The sequence below is a fragment of the Bombus vancouverensis genome, chromosome 18, assembly GCF_051014615.1.
Source record: "Bombus vancouverensis nearcticus chromosome 18, iyBomVanc1_principal, whole genome shotgun sequence".
Taxonomy (NCBI): domain Eukaryota; kingdom Metazoa; phylum Arthropoda; class Insecta; order Hymenoptera; family Apidae; genus Bombus; species Bombus vancouverensis.
The window spans coordinates 4,238,072-4,253,993 of record NC_134928.1 but is presented as its reverse complement, the minus strand read 5'-3'; the positions used below and the strand labels follow the sequence as shown (position 1 = coordinate 4,253,993).

Sequence of the window (15,922 nt, the reverse complement as noted above, 5' to 3'; positions counted from 1 at the left end):
GGAACACTAAGGATACACTTAGAATTCAAATTAAAATAGTTATAGATTTATTTAATAAACGATTTCCAGGATTTTTGTCGATATACATTCGCACGCGTCTCGGCACTTTCTTTGGCTCGCCATCTTCCGTATCACACTGCCCACGGAACAGTTGCATTCATCTGTTTTTCGAGACGTCGCGCATACACATACTTCCACACACTCATATTCGCATACGTGTGTCACTACTACGCGGCCAATCTACTCTAGCACACAAAATTATACATATCTCAATATATGTAGTACATTTTTGGTATTATTAATCCATCTGGGACCATAATCCCTAAACAAGGGTTGACACATTTATAAAATTGTAGAACCAGTCGTTTTGACTAGTGTGGTATCTCTAGCGTAAGCATCTAGCGATCTAGCGATCGATCCGGAATTTTCCTCATAACTGATATCGTCATATCGAATTATACGCAGTAAAAATTTTAAAAACGTGTGGCAAGTTGTACGAAACGAGGAAACTGGTTAATTAGGATTCAATAAACAAATTGCAGGACCCTTTTACACTTTGACAAGTACCAGCCATTTTGACTGGTATTGGTATAAGTAACCTTGATACAAAATTATTTTCAGTTTGAATACATAAAAAGCAAAATAAAATTCATTATATTATTTTTTTAATTATCATTGCGAAAGTCATTACATTATTGCGGAAAAAGGTATAACATGAAGTAGGAATTTGAAAATAAAATTGTAAAACCAGTTAATTTGACTAGTGTGGTAGTCCTAGTATTAATGCTCGTCAAGTTTTTACGGCGCGGTAAGGAACAAGCAGACGATGATCGATTCGGCCATGATTATTCATTCTGCAGCTGATCAATATCGCAAGCCGAGCAGAGTGATGATGTATCCGAAACCGTAGAGCAGCCTGCTATAAATTATAACGGCGTATTAGGGCGTGCAGGCACTAGAAAGCCTCAGAAACTCGAGTATTGCATACATAAATGCATGTCTGCCCTGCTGAAGGACAATGGGCCGGGTCTGGCTTCGTATTATGCTGGTTCCTGCTTCGTGCACCATGAAAAGTGAAATAATTTTCGAAATTACAATTAAATACAACTTAATTACAATTACAATTTAATACAATTAAAAAAGAAATACGAAAGATACGTTTTGTAAGTCACAGGGTGAAATGAATAATTTCTTCTGTAAACATCGTCTCGTTCTTATTTCCACCGTAATTAGTGCAAAAAATATATAACCAGGTGGTAAAATACAGGTCGGACGTTGAAATTTATGTGCTCAAACAATTTGAAACATATATTAGGTTGGCAACTAAGTGATTGCGGATTTTGTCACTAGGTGCTAATGACAAAATCCGCAATTACTTAGTTGCCAACCCAATAGATAAAAGACGCAGAGCTTATATTTTATACGAAGTCTTAATCGATTACTGATACTCTCTGTAAGGCAGCTTATTAAAATTGTAGGTACCTGAAAGTTATAAACTTTGTAAAAGTATAAACATTGCACTCCTTGGTCGTCCACTTCCACTCTATACAAGTTTTGTTTTAATATTGGATTGGTAACTAAGTGATTGCGGATTTTGTCACTAGGTGGCATTGACAAAATCGGCAATCACTTAGTTGCCAACCCAATATATTCATTTTGCCAAAATGGTGAATTTAATATTTTGAGATATAGTCGTGATACAAAAGAAAATTCCGAGATCTACAAAATCCAGTTTTTGTATTGTTACTGAACGAAATTAATACTCCAAGGTTCAATAGACAGTTAATAAATAAGAATATACTTTGCTCAAGAGTAAGAATACATTAGACTCTGAAAAGTGGTTTACCTTTTTATATTTCGATTGTTATTACGTTATATATTGGGTTGGCAACTAAGTGATTGTGGATTTTGTCAATGCCACCTAGTGACAAAATCCGCAATCACTTAGTTACCAACCCAATATTAAAATTATAATATGATTGGAGTGTCATTTGTAGCTACAGCAAATAATAACTTTTCCATTCTTTATTTGATATTAAATACATCTATTTTTTTTTTTTTTTATTTTAAGCACAAAATATAAATCTGTTAAGGTGAAATTTTGCCTCTGATAGAATCAACGTGATTTCTATTGACGACAGCTCTTAATGGTTAAACGAGTCTGCTTAATATTTCAATTTACCGACTGCAGTACTGTGAATAATTATAAACTCAAACACCGTTTCTCTATTAGTTCTTCGATATTTCCGAAATTATTTTTCCTAAGGGAAATTTGAACGCTATAAAATAGCACGAGGTGTTACATAGCGAAATATTGTTTTTTAAAATGGTAGACAGAAAGACAATTTATCAAGAAGACCATGCTGCCATTATACTACTCCTATTACAAAAAGGTATTTTCAAGGTTTCACAATAGAATTATTATCATAGCCAGCTTTGAGTCTCGTCTAAACCCGACCGAGAATCTATGATTCCAACAAGAAAAGTTTATGATCAGGAGAAGCCAGCTATAGAAAGTATGGCGGAATTTAAAAAGAAAATAAAATCCGCCTTAGCTGATATTGAAAGCAAAAGTTAGTGGATAGTGCGCTTGACAGGTTAACAGAAGCGATAAAAAATAAAGTAAAATCCACTAAATGTTGAATGAAAAGTTAACGAGATTGACACTGAGTCTACATTCCTTCACAGCCAAAAACATAATTCTAAAAGAAAATGTAAAAGAACAACATTTTTCTCCGTTGTATCTTCAATTTTCTTTCATGTTATAATATAAAGTTACATAAAGGACTCTGTCAATTTTTCTTTTGATATTCTGATTAATTTTCGAATTATTTACGGCACTGTATATCACTTGCACCAAGTACAAATTCATTTCATATCATCAGATACGTGACATCACATAATCCTTTAACTAAATAGATTTCGATAATAGTCATTCTCGCTCACGGACCAACGATAAATCGGAAGTATGATTGGTTCCCGGACACACAAAGGGCCGAGCGTTTAAGGGCCGCTCGAAACGCTCAAAGGAAGAACCATCGAGGCGAGTGGTACGGTGCGGCGTGGCCAGGTTAATCTTCGTCGTGGCAATCGGATATCATGTTTTACTATTGACCCTCTTTTCTTTCCAACTAGTTCCTTGACGACCCTCAGACGCAGGAATCGTTCTGGACCTTGTACAATTTGAGAAAAAAGGAAACGATAAAATGGAAGAAGACGACAGGCAGAGAAGCGAAGAGGCTCCAAAGAAGAGGAAATTGAAGGGTTTAACCTGACCCTCTTCGCGTCTCCAACCACCTTCTTCAATTAATGGCGTCCGTGGTCAAATATTTATAATATAACATTCCTGTTAATTGCGAGAATCGGCTTCAAAGACGTAGCGAAACGATCTGCGAAGCTTTTACGCTTCGGTACTCTTGCTTCTGCTCCCGACGAGCTTCTATTCATTTTATTTTCTCTCTGTTGAATCGTATCTCGTTACCATTAGCGCTCACACGTGCCTGTACTGCGTCGATGGCCCCTGAATCTATGCAACCGGTTGCCCGTGCTTGTAGCTCGTTCGTAATTCACGACTAGTGGCCACAGACTTGCGAGAACCAGTGGTTAAATGCGATTCGTCGAGCTGTAATTCGAAACGCGTTGTCTTTCGATGCATCGAGGCTCGTTAAGGCTCGCGTGGTTTCCGGATTCTTCGTCATTTAGAATATAACTGTTCGTATCAAGCTGTAATACATCCAAACGAAGATTCACATTGTGTGTGGTTTGGGAAATGGACATTCTGAATAGGTTTTGAGAAAAGTTGTTGAGGATTTCGCAACGTAACGCGTTCTATCTTTCCTGCAAATGAAATATAATATTAATTAGTGGCAGCTAATTAGTGGAAATTTTTCATGCAACAATATGTCTTCCGTAGATTAAGGATGATAACGGTTAGCGAAACAGCGTCATCTGATGCAACTAATATCACAAATTATTAGGTTGAATAGAAATAATTATTGGTCTAATATTGTTTAACAGTTACCGCTCAATTGTGCAATGTAAAACAAATATTTTTGGAAGTATATATTTGTTTTTTGTTAGTTTGGAACAAATTAAAAAACATAGTTCGCCAAGCAACGCACGACCATGTGTGTCACACGACAAAAATTGATACAACTAGAATAGGGTGTTCTACCATATTCCGACCTTGCATATTCAGATTATCGCTTACTCAGCTTGTTACAAAACTATCTTATTATTTTGACTGCCACGTTGGTCATATATGACCCGCCACGGTGGTTGTTAAGTTCATAAATCGAAGACAAGCACGCGTGTACAGCTTACAAACAAACAATTCTCACATTTTACAACATTGATAACCAACACTATTTTACGATACTAGACTGACACACGTTTACATAGCTGATAATGGCCCTGCTGTTAAACATGACACCTGCAATGTGACACTATCGCTCACCCACGTAATTATAGAGTCGAGGTGTTATAGGGTGTAATGTGTTAAATAATCATTCGGTGTTTAGGTCAACAATATATTTATTAACAAGCGTCTTCTTTTGATCGCGTCGCGTATCTGCTTCGGTTTCGCCAGTCAATCTCGCTGCCCCGTTACAACTCGACTTTATCGCTTCTTGGTTCGAACCTAACTGTCGATCGGATTCGATTCTTTTCTTTTCGTCGCCCCTCAATATCCCCACTATTCACGCGTTTGTTTGGCGTCCGCGAACGTTGCCACGCACGCCTTTTTTCTCGTACATTCGACGGAAGGACCGTTGGGATATTGATGGCTCATTAGGCACTTCGCTTCGGCGATATACATTGTTGCCAAGTGCCGCCACGGAGTGCTCCACACACAATAAGAAATACTGAGATATATACACATCTATCTATTAGTTTGGCAACTAAGTGATTGCGGATTTTGTCATTAGGTGGTATTAACAAAATCCGCAATCACTTAGTTGCCAAACCACTAGAAGTGGAATTTCGAGTGCTGGTATATTTATGATTATTATTATGATTCATTTATATTTATTTCATAAAATCAGTTGAAAGATACCATTAAATTCTCAACTTATCGAAACCTTTGTTACAAAATTTAATGCTATCGGCTTAACAACTAAGTGATTGCGGATTTTGTCAATAGGTGGTATTACTCGACTTATTGACAAAGTCCGCAATCGCTTAGCTGCCAACCCGATAGTTTACTTGTGTGCGTGTATGCGGCTACGCTTGAACATGCATATGTTACATTATTTTAATTCGACTAAAATCAAACGTGCTTTGTCTCCATTGGCAAACGTGCTCCATAATGTTGAGGTTAAGGTTGACTGATTGAAGAACGAGTGGATGAATTTGTAACAGAAAAGTATATTGAAATAATTAAAGGTATAAGTACAAGTATCATGTATAAGTATAAGTTTATGCTGATTCAGATCCTTATTCTCTTAGTGTTACTAGACAATGGAATGATGGGGAGTACGTTCATATATTTATAGCAAAACGATATTACCAAAAAAGTTAAGCTTATAGCCTTGGCTAGGGGCTACAGGGAACATAAATAGAAATCTGTTTATTAGTTCCTTTGTTCCTCGACCTTGCAATCAAAAACATAATGTATACTCGAGAATGCAATAATATGCACCGCTCCTTATTTAGAATATTTCTGCGTAATAACAGTCTCAAGGTCACAGATGTACATAACTAAAGATGTCGAGTTTTTCTTGGAGTAGTTACTTCAACAAATTTTTCTAACTTAATTACTAAATAATAAAAGGTGGATGGCTACCCCCAACAGGATACATCTTCGAGTTTGACTATTTTACTTCTTCAGTGAAATCAGTGGGGTGTTTTCTTTTTAGTCTTCTTTCTATCAAAGCCTTTAGAAATGACAGTCAATATCGAGCAATCAGACAAATAACATGACAAAGAACGTATACGTGTTTAGTTGCCGTAATAAAATCTCAACTTAAACGAAGCCCCGTTTCGACTCGTTTGTCGCAGCAAATTTGCTTTCATCAAATTGGAAACGGATTACATGCTTCAGTCGTCCGGTTGTCGCAGTCGCGTAAAACAGCTTTACAACCGTTGGAAAAATTTGAATTCGAATCGCAGTGGATAGGCAGAGCTATCGAATGCCTCGATCCATTCAACGAGGATAAGCGATCTTCAAGCAACGCATGTATCAAACTCCCATAACGAGGATTTAAAGATCTTCGCCTCTCTCTCTTTCTCTCTCGATCCTCTTCATTTCTGCCCTTCTTTTCCACTAGTCGAAGAGAAATGTCTATGAAATATGTCGTTCGAAACTTTTGATCTGAAACGTTGATTACTTCATCGCGAGAAGAGACGATCTTCTACCATCGAGCAGAAGTCAGATTCCGCGGATTCTTCTCCTTTTTCTTTTTTCCCTCTGCTTTTCTATCTCGCTCTTTTAATTCGCGCGTCACTGTATCAGCCGCTGACACAGTTCCGTTATATTAACGCGAAGGATGCAATTAACGAGTTGGTTTGAGCGACGCGACGGGGCGCGACAGCCGGCAAAAGCAGCGCGTGCACACACCAACGAAATTATAACGACTCTCGACTCTTGCTCGCGGCATCCTCACCTTTTCTCCCGATCTCGTCCTTTGCCAAATGAATCGCGGCGTTGCCGCTGCTCCTCCATTCGTATCGTTAAACGCCACGCTAATGGCAATTCCAACGATAGTCTTCGCTGGATTATGACCGAGATCCACCAATTCGTTTACAGCCGTTATCTGATAGACGAACGAATAACATGAAGAAGATTGTTGACGATCTTCTAGATGGGATAATAAGTAGAGAATTTTAGCCCTCTCGTTACGAGTGCCGCTCATAGGCGGCACCCACGAGGTGACCTGTGGGTACAAGCGTCGCATATAGGTGGCGATCATGTGACGACTTCTGAGTTTTTTTTTTTTATGTTTATTAAGCCCAAGATACAAGTTTTTTAAATACCTTTTGGTGTTCACAATAAACAAACGCCGCTTTTAGCCCAAATTTAATGGTTGTGTGAGAACGTTCAAAGCGCTCGACGAGTTAGGCAAATACAACATATTTGGACACACATATTACATATTGTTGAGAATTGTGGATCTTAATCGCCGAAATAAATGCATAGGAACACTTACATTACATTTAGAATTTATATCAAAATAGTTTCAAATTTATTTAATATGTGATTGACAAGATATTCGTGGATACACATTTGCACGCGTCTCAGCATCCTCTTTGTCCCACCATCTTCTATTCAGTTGGCAACTAAATGATTGCAGATTTTGTCATTAGGTGGTATTGACAAAATCCGCAATCTCTTAGTTGCCAACCCAATAGACACGACAGAAGGAACCAACTTCTCCCCCAACTTTTCAAATATTTCTTTTTAAGATTCATCATAACTGTTGAGAATTGTGGATCTTAATCGCCGAAATAAATGTATAGGAACACTTACATTACATTTAGAATTGATATCAAAATAGTTTCAAATTTATTTAATATGTGATTGACAAGATTTTTATGTTTATTAAGCCCAAGATACAAGTTTTTTAAATACCTTTCGGTGTTCACAATAAACGGTGAATTTTTGTAGTGATGTTTTTGGCAAAGTACCGATACGCGACGGTACGACGTAGCCATGCTATGATATGTGTCGGCGCATTACATTTTTCGTGTTTAATATGATTATTAGGTTTAAGCCGCTGGGGGAGCGGAGCTTCTGTGTGATTTTGTCTTTGTTTTTTCTGTCCTGAAAACTTGGTTGCAAAACAGGACGCTTCGGTAGCTTGCTTTTTGGGTGCTGTGTGACTTTGAGGTTAGGTTGGGGGGGTGTGAGAGGGATGGGGCGGGGAGGGGGGGGGTTGTCAAATATTTACAAGTGTTTACAATATTTACAATATTTACAATTTTACACCTGTGTTATGCGGTGTCAGAGTTGTGTTCTGTTGGTTTGATGTTTTCTCTTATTTTGCTATGGGTTCTGTATCCGCCAGTATTTTTTTGTGTTTTTTCTGTCGACGACTCCCGAGTCCGGCATTCAAAATGATGCATACACAAGTGCTATTTGTAGACAATAATATATTTGTTCGTTATTGGCAGAACATTTTCTGTTGATTTTATTGACATATTGGATTAATCACTTTTTAACACGTTGGTCACCACGTCACCCGTATCTATGTGACGGGTGTGCTTCCGTGGAACCCCGTAATTCAAATATGGGTAACGCTCTTCTTGTTCGAGTTAATTGAAGTTACTCATTGTTGGAACAACATCAAAACGTTTCACGCAATATATTTCAAACATCCAGACGATTCGCACGTTTCGCAAAAAAAGCTGAGACTCGATAAAGGAGCTGCTGAGATAAAAACTGATGTCGATTCACACTCCACGTAACAGTGCAAAGGGTTAATGTATAATGTTGTGTATACATATATGTACATTATACACTGTGCAACTATATACAGGGTGGTTGGTAACTGGTGGTACAAGCGGAAAGGGGGTGATTCTACGTGAAAAAAGAAGTCGAAAATATAGAATAAAAATTTTTCGTTTGAGGCTTCGTTTTCGAGAAAATCGACTTTGAATTTAGGCTCGGTACGCGTGCACTTTATTATATAACGGTTATAACGGATCTCACTGTACATCGTTGTCTCGATAGAAAAGTTTAAAAAAAAAGAAAGAAAAAATTAAAAAAAATTTTTATTAAATAAAATAAATAAAAAATTTTTTTTCTTAATTTTTTTTTTAATTTTTCCATCGAGACAACGATCTACAGTGAGATCCGTTATAACGTGCCGCACGCGTACCGAGCGAAAATTCAAAGTCGATTTTCTCGAAAACAAAGCCTCGAACGAAAAATTTTTATTGTATATTTTTGACTTCTTTTTTCGCGTAGAATCACTTCCTTTCCGCTTGTACCACCAGTTACCAACCACCCTGTATAGAAACACGAGGATGAAAGTGAAACTGTGATTTACACTCAGCGAGTAGTCAGAAATAATCAGAAGAGTACACAATTCACAGGAAGGTTTTTTGTTTAAAACACCTGTCTGTAACCTCACGTTCATACACGTGTTCTTATACAAACGGGTTGGCTAGACGAGATTTTTCGACAATTGTCACTTAGTGCGCATGCCTCTGCTGGTATATTAACTGTAGAGATATTCGCGAATTGCAAGGAAATTATTTCTCACCACAGATGCTTTGAAATCACGTTAAAGTTTTGTTGAGAATTGTGGGTCTTGATCGCCGAAATAAATGTATAGGAATACTTACATTACATTTAGAATTGATATCAAAATAATTTCAGATTTATTTAATATGTGATTGACAAGATATTCGTGGATACACATTTGCACGCGTCTCAGCACTCTCTTTGTCCACCATCTTCTATTGAGTTGGCAACTAAGTGATTGCAGATTTTGTCATTAGGTGGTATTGACAAAATCCGCAATCTCTTAGTTGCCAACCCAATAGACACGACAGAAGGAACCAACTTCTCCCCCAACTTTCCAAATATTTCTTTTTAAGATTCATAACTGTTGGGAATTGTGGATCTTAATCGCCGAAATAAATGTATAAGAACACTTACATTACATTTAGAATTGATATCAAAATAGTTTCAAATTTATTTAATATGTGATTGACAAGATATTCGTGGATACACATTTGCACGCGTCTCAGCACTCTCTTTGTCTCGCCATCTTTTTCATCACCATGCGTACGCAACAGTTGCATTCTTCTGTTTTACCATACGCTGCGCACGCACATACTCCACAGACTCATATTCACATACGTATGTCACTATACTACCCGGCTAATCTAGTCTAGCACACAAAATTACACATATCTCAATAAGTTTCATCCGACAGGAACGCGAAACAGAATGACAAAGGGGCTCTCGTTGCCGGTATCAAAAGACAAGCAAACGAAATTCTCTTTGGCCTGAAACGTCCGCAAATATCTTGCAGATATTATTTAGGACGCCTTCAACCGTCTTGACGATTTCACTTGGTTGCAAGGAAATGGGAAGAGCGGAGAAAGTATAAGGGGCAGGGTCTTTAGGTCGGCGTGCAACGAAGGATTTTGAAATTTTCATCGGCAACACACACACACACACACACACACACACACTGGGTTTGGTTCTTGCTAGGCAAGGTGTTTCCACTTAAATCGCGCGCTGCACCGTGTTTGCTCCTATCATTTTCAGAGTACCGTCTCATTTCAGACGTCTTTGAGTAGTTTTGCTTGCTCGTAGTCTGAAAACCGTGTTGAAGAGGTCCTACCGGCGGAGCTGTGAGTCGTGTTCACTGTACCAAGAAGAAGGTCAGCTTAATAGGCTGTCAGGCCATACAAGCGGAACCGTTTGCCTTCGTGTGTCTGCTTATTTACTTGCGAAACGCCGACCCATTGCTGCCGATCTTCCCTCGCGCACGTTCGTTAACCATGGAACCTCGCGATTGCCTAAAAATTCTACAGTTCGATGATGAGTTATCTCGTGCTGCTCTGTTTCTTTTTGATCGAAATTATAGCAAATTAAAATTTACGATCACGTGGCCTCACATTTTCGCATATATCGTGATCTTCTTTTGTGGGGGAAAAAAAAAAGATGTCAGATGGAATACAGAATTTGTGTGGAAGAAATGTACAGGTGACTGACGCTATAGAAAGTTTCTGAAAAGAAAATTTATAATTTACAATTGCTCGATTTAATTAGCTCTGGTAGGATGATTTGTACTTTGGACATATTGGGTACTCATACTTTTGAGCAATAGTTTAGTAGAAATAATTGTTAAAGAATAGAAAAATGCTGGTGGCTATTGTGATCTTATTGGGTTGACAACTAAGTGATTGCGGATTTTGTCCTTACCATCTAGTGACAAAATCCGCAATCACTTAGTTGCCAACCCAATATGATGTGCGACTATTCTTTATTTCTTTGTGATTCAAGGTTATTATTAGCAAACTACTTCTAAATTCACCATTTACTTTATAAAATATACTAAAACTTTTTAATGCACATCATACGATACGTTGCAAATCATAGTGGTGTAGGTGGAGATTTAGAGAATTTCATTCTATCAAGTATCATAAAAGTTTCATTATTATTAGATAACGAAGAAAGTTGTATGTCTGGAAAGAATAACGGAAGAATATAGAAGAACAATTTTAAACATACCTCTGTTTTCTTCTATAAAAAAGTGATTTTCGTGGTTACCTTATACACACAACATACATAATCTGTGGGATCTATTTTGCGTGTTAATTTACTATTCTATTTTATGAGATATCTAAGCAAGAAAGTTGTTGTTTTCTTTAATTTTCTATTGGTTGGCAACTATTGGTATTATGGACATACGTATGTGAATATGAGTCTGTGGAGTATGTGCGTGCGCAGCGTATGGTAAAACAGAAGAATGCAACTGTTGCGTACGCATGGTGATGAAAAAGATGGCGAGACAAAGAGAGTGCTGAGACGCGTGCAATGTGTATCTACGAATATCTTGTCAATCACATATTAAATAAATTTGAAACTATTTTGATATCAATTCTAAATGTAATGTAAGTGTTCCTATTCATTTATTTCGGCGATTAAGATCCACAATTCTCAACAGTTATGAATCTTAAAAAGAAATATTTGAAAAGTTGGGGAAGAAGTTGGTTCCTTCTGCCGTTGTGTCTATTGGGTTGGCAACTAAGAGATTGCGGATTTTAATTAATAATTAGATTTGTAATTTTGTTCTCTGTCGAACACGTCTTCACAACTTTTTATCAAATATCAAATCAAATACTTTGATAAATTTGAACACTTTACATTAATATTGGGTTGCTACTAAGTGGTTGCGGATTTTATCATTAGATGGTAATGTCAAAATCCGCAATCACTCAGTTGCCAAGCCAATAGTAACTTTCCTAAACGGTTCGTGACGTGAATCGAACAAGTTTTAATTGTGGAAAATATGGACTGTGGTAGTGGAAGTGGTACGTGGTCGAGTAAATTCTGATAAAGTAACTGGTAACGAGATAAGATCGGTTACGATGTGTAAAACTATGCTCGATCGATCAAAGGGCTAGCCATCGAAGCTAACTCGTTTCCAACTCTTAATTGTTCCAATCACCGAAGAAAGTTTCCTCTTAGCTAAAGAAAAGCCTAACCGTCTTCGGATAAACTGTCCTCAAAATTGGTACAATGGCAAAAAGAAGGAAGAAATGTAACAAGAATTTCACGTAGATACTAAATCTCTTTTGGCGTGTATGACAAGACTGTCATGATATTTGTTTCAATTCTTCAAAGCAGAAACTTACGATCTGCTCAAGTTTTGTATTTTAATTGGAAATTCACTAACGAAGAAAGGTTATAATATAGAAAAGTTGCGAGTTGCAAGTTAGGAAATAGAATTCTGATGATAAAAATCTAAAAGTATGAAAAAAGAAATGTTTACATTTAAAAAAAACAGTATGTTGTGTATATGTGTAAAGGTCCCAAAGAGGAAATTGCAGTGATAGAAAAAAAAATACCAGAAATGAAATCTTCGCCATAATGAGATAAGAACTAAGAAACGAATTCGAGAAAAGAATCGTATTAGGTTGTCCGAAAAGTTTCTTTCGTTTCATAAGATGATAATACATGAACAATAATTTCTGTTTTATATTATTTTATTGAATTAGGTATGATCCATTTCGTTATATTTCTATTATTATATTCGTGCATAATTCAACGAAACTAATATAAAACAAAGAACATTGCGCGTCTATTATTTCCTTATAAAACGAAAGAAACTTTTCGGATAACCTAAAAAATAGACGTGGAAAATTAGAAGTAAAAAAAGAAACAGGATCGAGAGTAAGAAAACGGGCAATGTAAAGACACAAACAGTAGAGTTTTCTGGCGATAGAAAAAAGAAAATGCGTCAAACATCGCGAAAGGAAGAGTTGCGACAATAGAGTAAATTCTGTGGAGCAGCAGAAGAAAAGAAATTCCAGCAACAAAAAAAGCAGAGCAAGGACGCTAAAAAAGGAGAGGAGTCGCAAGAGTAGAAAAAGAAGTACAAGGACATAAAAAAAAAAGGAATTTTAAATTAAATGTTATTAAATGTTATATGTATGCTATAAGAAGAAATTGCAAAAATAGATATAATACAAACGATTACGGTCAGAAGAAAATTTGATTACGTCATCAAATTGTATTTTCTATCACAGTAACTGTGAAAAAGACGCGAAAGATTTGCTTAGCTTAAACGAATCGAGAAATTTATTTGGGAAATTTGACGAAATCGATGTTTTTATCACGTTGCTCGTTCACTGACAGGTCGGAGGATCAAACTGCCATCGAAGAACGCTTTCGACACCGCGAAATCCATCGAAGTAGCCTAATACCGACAAGTACCATAATCCACGTCAGTGGCGTTAAAATAAAGCAAAACGCGGCTTGTGCTCTCGCTTCCGATTTCTGAAACGTTCTCACGTTCACTTGCCGCGAAATTCGTAGGCGACTAACGGCCATTAAGACACATCCCGTTTCTCCAGGTCTCCGGCAAATAAGTTAAAGCCGCTTACGCCAGCCTCCGCGACGAAGATCCGCGAGGAAGACGCGATTAAGATAACTGTCGCGTATAACAGGCGCTCGTGAACTGGCTAACGAATCGCGACAGTTCGCAGACTCGACGATGAAGCGAAGCCTGCGAAATTTCCACGTTTCTCGACCGCGTTCCAACGCGGGCGACCAACGAGTACAAATCCGTGGAATTACGTCGCGCACGCGGCCAGTCTCGTTCTCTTTATTATTCCAGGATCAGAGACAGAGTAGGATCATAGCTATAGACGATAGCAATTTCTACGAACAACGGTATTCAGCCACGAGCAAATCACCAGACCGAAACTTCTGCTTAATCCTTGACTCGTTAACCCTCACAGCGTCGTGCAGCTATAAACGACTATGATAATTTATGTTAGATTATTGGAGTTATTTAACGTTACTTTGTGTTCTTACTTTATTACTATTTTTACTGCAATTTCGCGTATTTAAATTTATTTTACATTTTTCGTGTCAGAAGTAGCAGAAAAATGAAATTTCATGAAAAATCGTAAAACTAAGTAATCTGAGCTGAAACTGCTCTGGTTCCCAATGACTCAATGATATTGGTTAACATTTGAGCGCTGCGTTGTCCGACGTTAAGCGCGCGCGGTGCACTGCTGTATTTTTGACGAAATAGCGCAAGTTGAGCAGACTGAATTTTCATTACAAAATATATCGATTGTAACTAAAATAAATTATGTAGTGGCCTCGGAAACCTTAATAACCATTTATTTCATTAAGCAATAATAACATGAACAATATGAAAGTTTTAAATTATATCTTTTAAATTGAAAATTTAATAATTTTGTACTGTATTGTACGATCTTATATTACAATTAGTTTATTTACAATAGATGGATTAAACAGGTGATGATTAAACAGGAAACGATGGTTGTTTAACGTGAACTAATCACAATTAATCACAAAACGTATTATAATTAAGATAACTAGATAGTTAATTTGCAACTCTCGTCACCACCGATCCAACGCTCTCTCTCACTCGGACCACACTCTCTCGACAACGCTAGCAACATTATCTCCCCGGCTTCTCGATTCACACTCTCTGGCTTCTCAACTCACACTCTCTGGCTTCTTAACTCACACTGACTGTTAATTCGTCTTTGTCCCTTAGCAACTCCTTATGTTTTGCTTAGCCCCACCACGCACGTGTTCCAGAACCGCTCGTGGCCTGGGTAACGCAGACCTTTCCACGAAACTATTCGATCGAAGGACAGACGATATATTGTTGAGCCTGTCGGTACTTCGGCTTTTTCGCGACATTGTTTATAGTTCACCCGATATCTGTTAGGCCTTTCGTCTACGATACTACAGTGTGGTAGAACTGAAAGCAAGGTTCGATACATAAGCCAATGTTACATTTTTTGCATTCGTAACGCGATTCAGTCTTGCGATTATGTTTAGTGCAAACGGCGCATCTTCGTCGCGAAGAATGTTTATTATTTTCTTTAGTTACGCAGGATGTAGGGAAATGCCTCTCCGTTAACCGAAATGGAAGGTCGACCGAATCTTCCTCCCTTAGCATGGTGGGTATTTTTGCAAAATATCTTTTATGAGAAGCAGATGAAAATTTTTAAATGTTCCAGTATTATTATTAACACTTTTGTCAAGAATATATGCATTATATATAGCGAGGTCTAAGGAATGGAAAAAATATTTTTTATGCCATTTTGTGCTTTTTCGAACGCGACGAAGTGAACTTAAAATCATGTCGATTTTACCAACTGCACCCATCAAGGCATTGTAGTCTGCTACACACTTTAGTTTTCGCTTTGCTTTGTCAATTTGATAATTAACTTTTTTTTGTTTCAACGAAATCATCAGAGTGTCAGATGGATAACACCCATACGTCTTTTTTATCACGCCACTTTAACGCCATTTTTAGTCTAAATTGAGTGGTTATGTGAGAACGCATATACTCGTTCATAGCACTCGACGAGTTAGTCAACCACTCTGCATACAGCATATTTGGACACATATAACATATTGTTGAGAATTGCGGGTATTGATCACCGAAATAAATGTATAGCAATATTTATAATATACTTAGAATTGATGTCAAAATAGTTTCAAATTTATTTAATATGTGATTGACAAGATATTCGTGGATACGCATTTGCACGCGTCTCAGTATTCTCTTTGTCCCACCATCTTCTATTGAGTTGGCAACTAAATGATTGCAGATTTTGTCATTAGGTGGTATTGACAAAATCCGCAATCTCTTAGTTGCCAACCCAATAGACACGACAGAAGGAACCAACTTCTCCCCCAACTTTTCAAATATTTCTTTTTAAGATTCATCATAACTGTTGAGAATTG

At 37.3% G+C, this 15,922-nt stretch overlaps 1 protein-coding gene and 1 long non-coding RNA gene across 5 annotated transcripts in view; one reads left to right on the top strand and one right to left on the bottom strand.

Moving 5' to 3' along the window:
- Nucleotides 1-15,922, top strand: part of Btk29A (tyrosine-protein kinase Btk29A) — a 341,971-nt gene that overhangs the window by 86,229 nt on the left and 239,820 nt on the right. The window lies entirely within an intron of this gene.
- On the bottom strand, nucleotides 649-1,573 carry LOC143304018 (uncharacterized). 2 transcript variants are annotated; one of them, XR_013060711.1, is made up of 2 exons: nucleotides 1,483-1,573; nucleotides 649-1,055 (listed from the first exon to the last, which is right to left on the bottom strand). It is a non-coding gene; the product is annotated as an uncharacterized LOC143304018 (long non-coding RNA). The 2 variants fall into 2 exon arrangements; XR_013060710.1 differs by having other exon boundaries at nucleotides 649-1,052; nucleotides 1,483-1,572.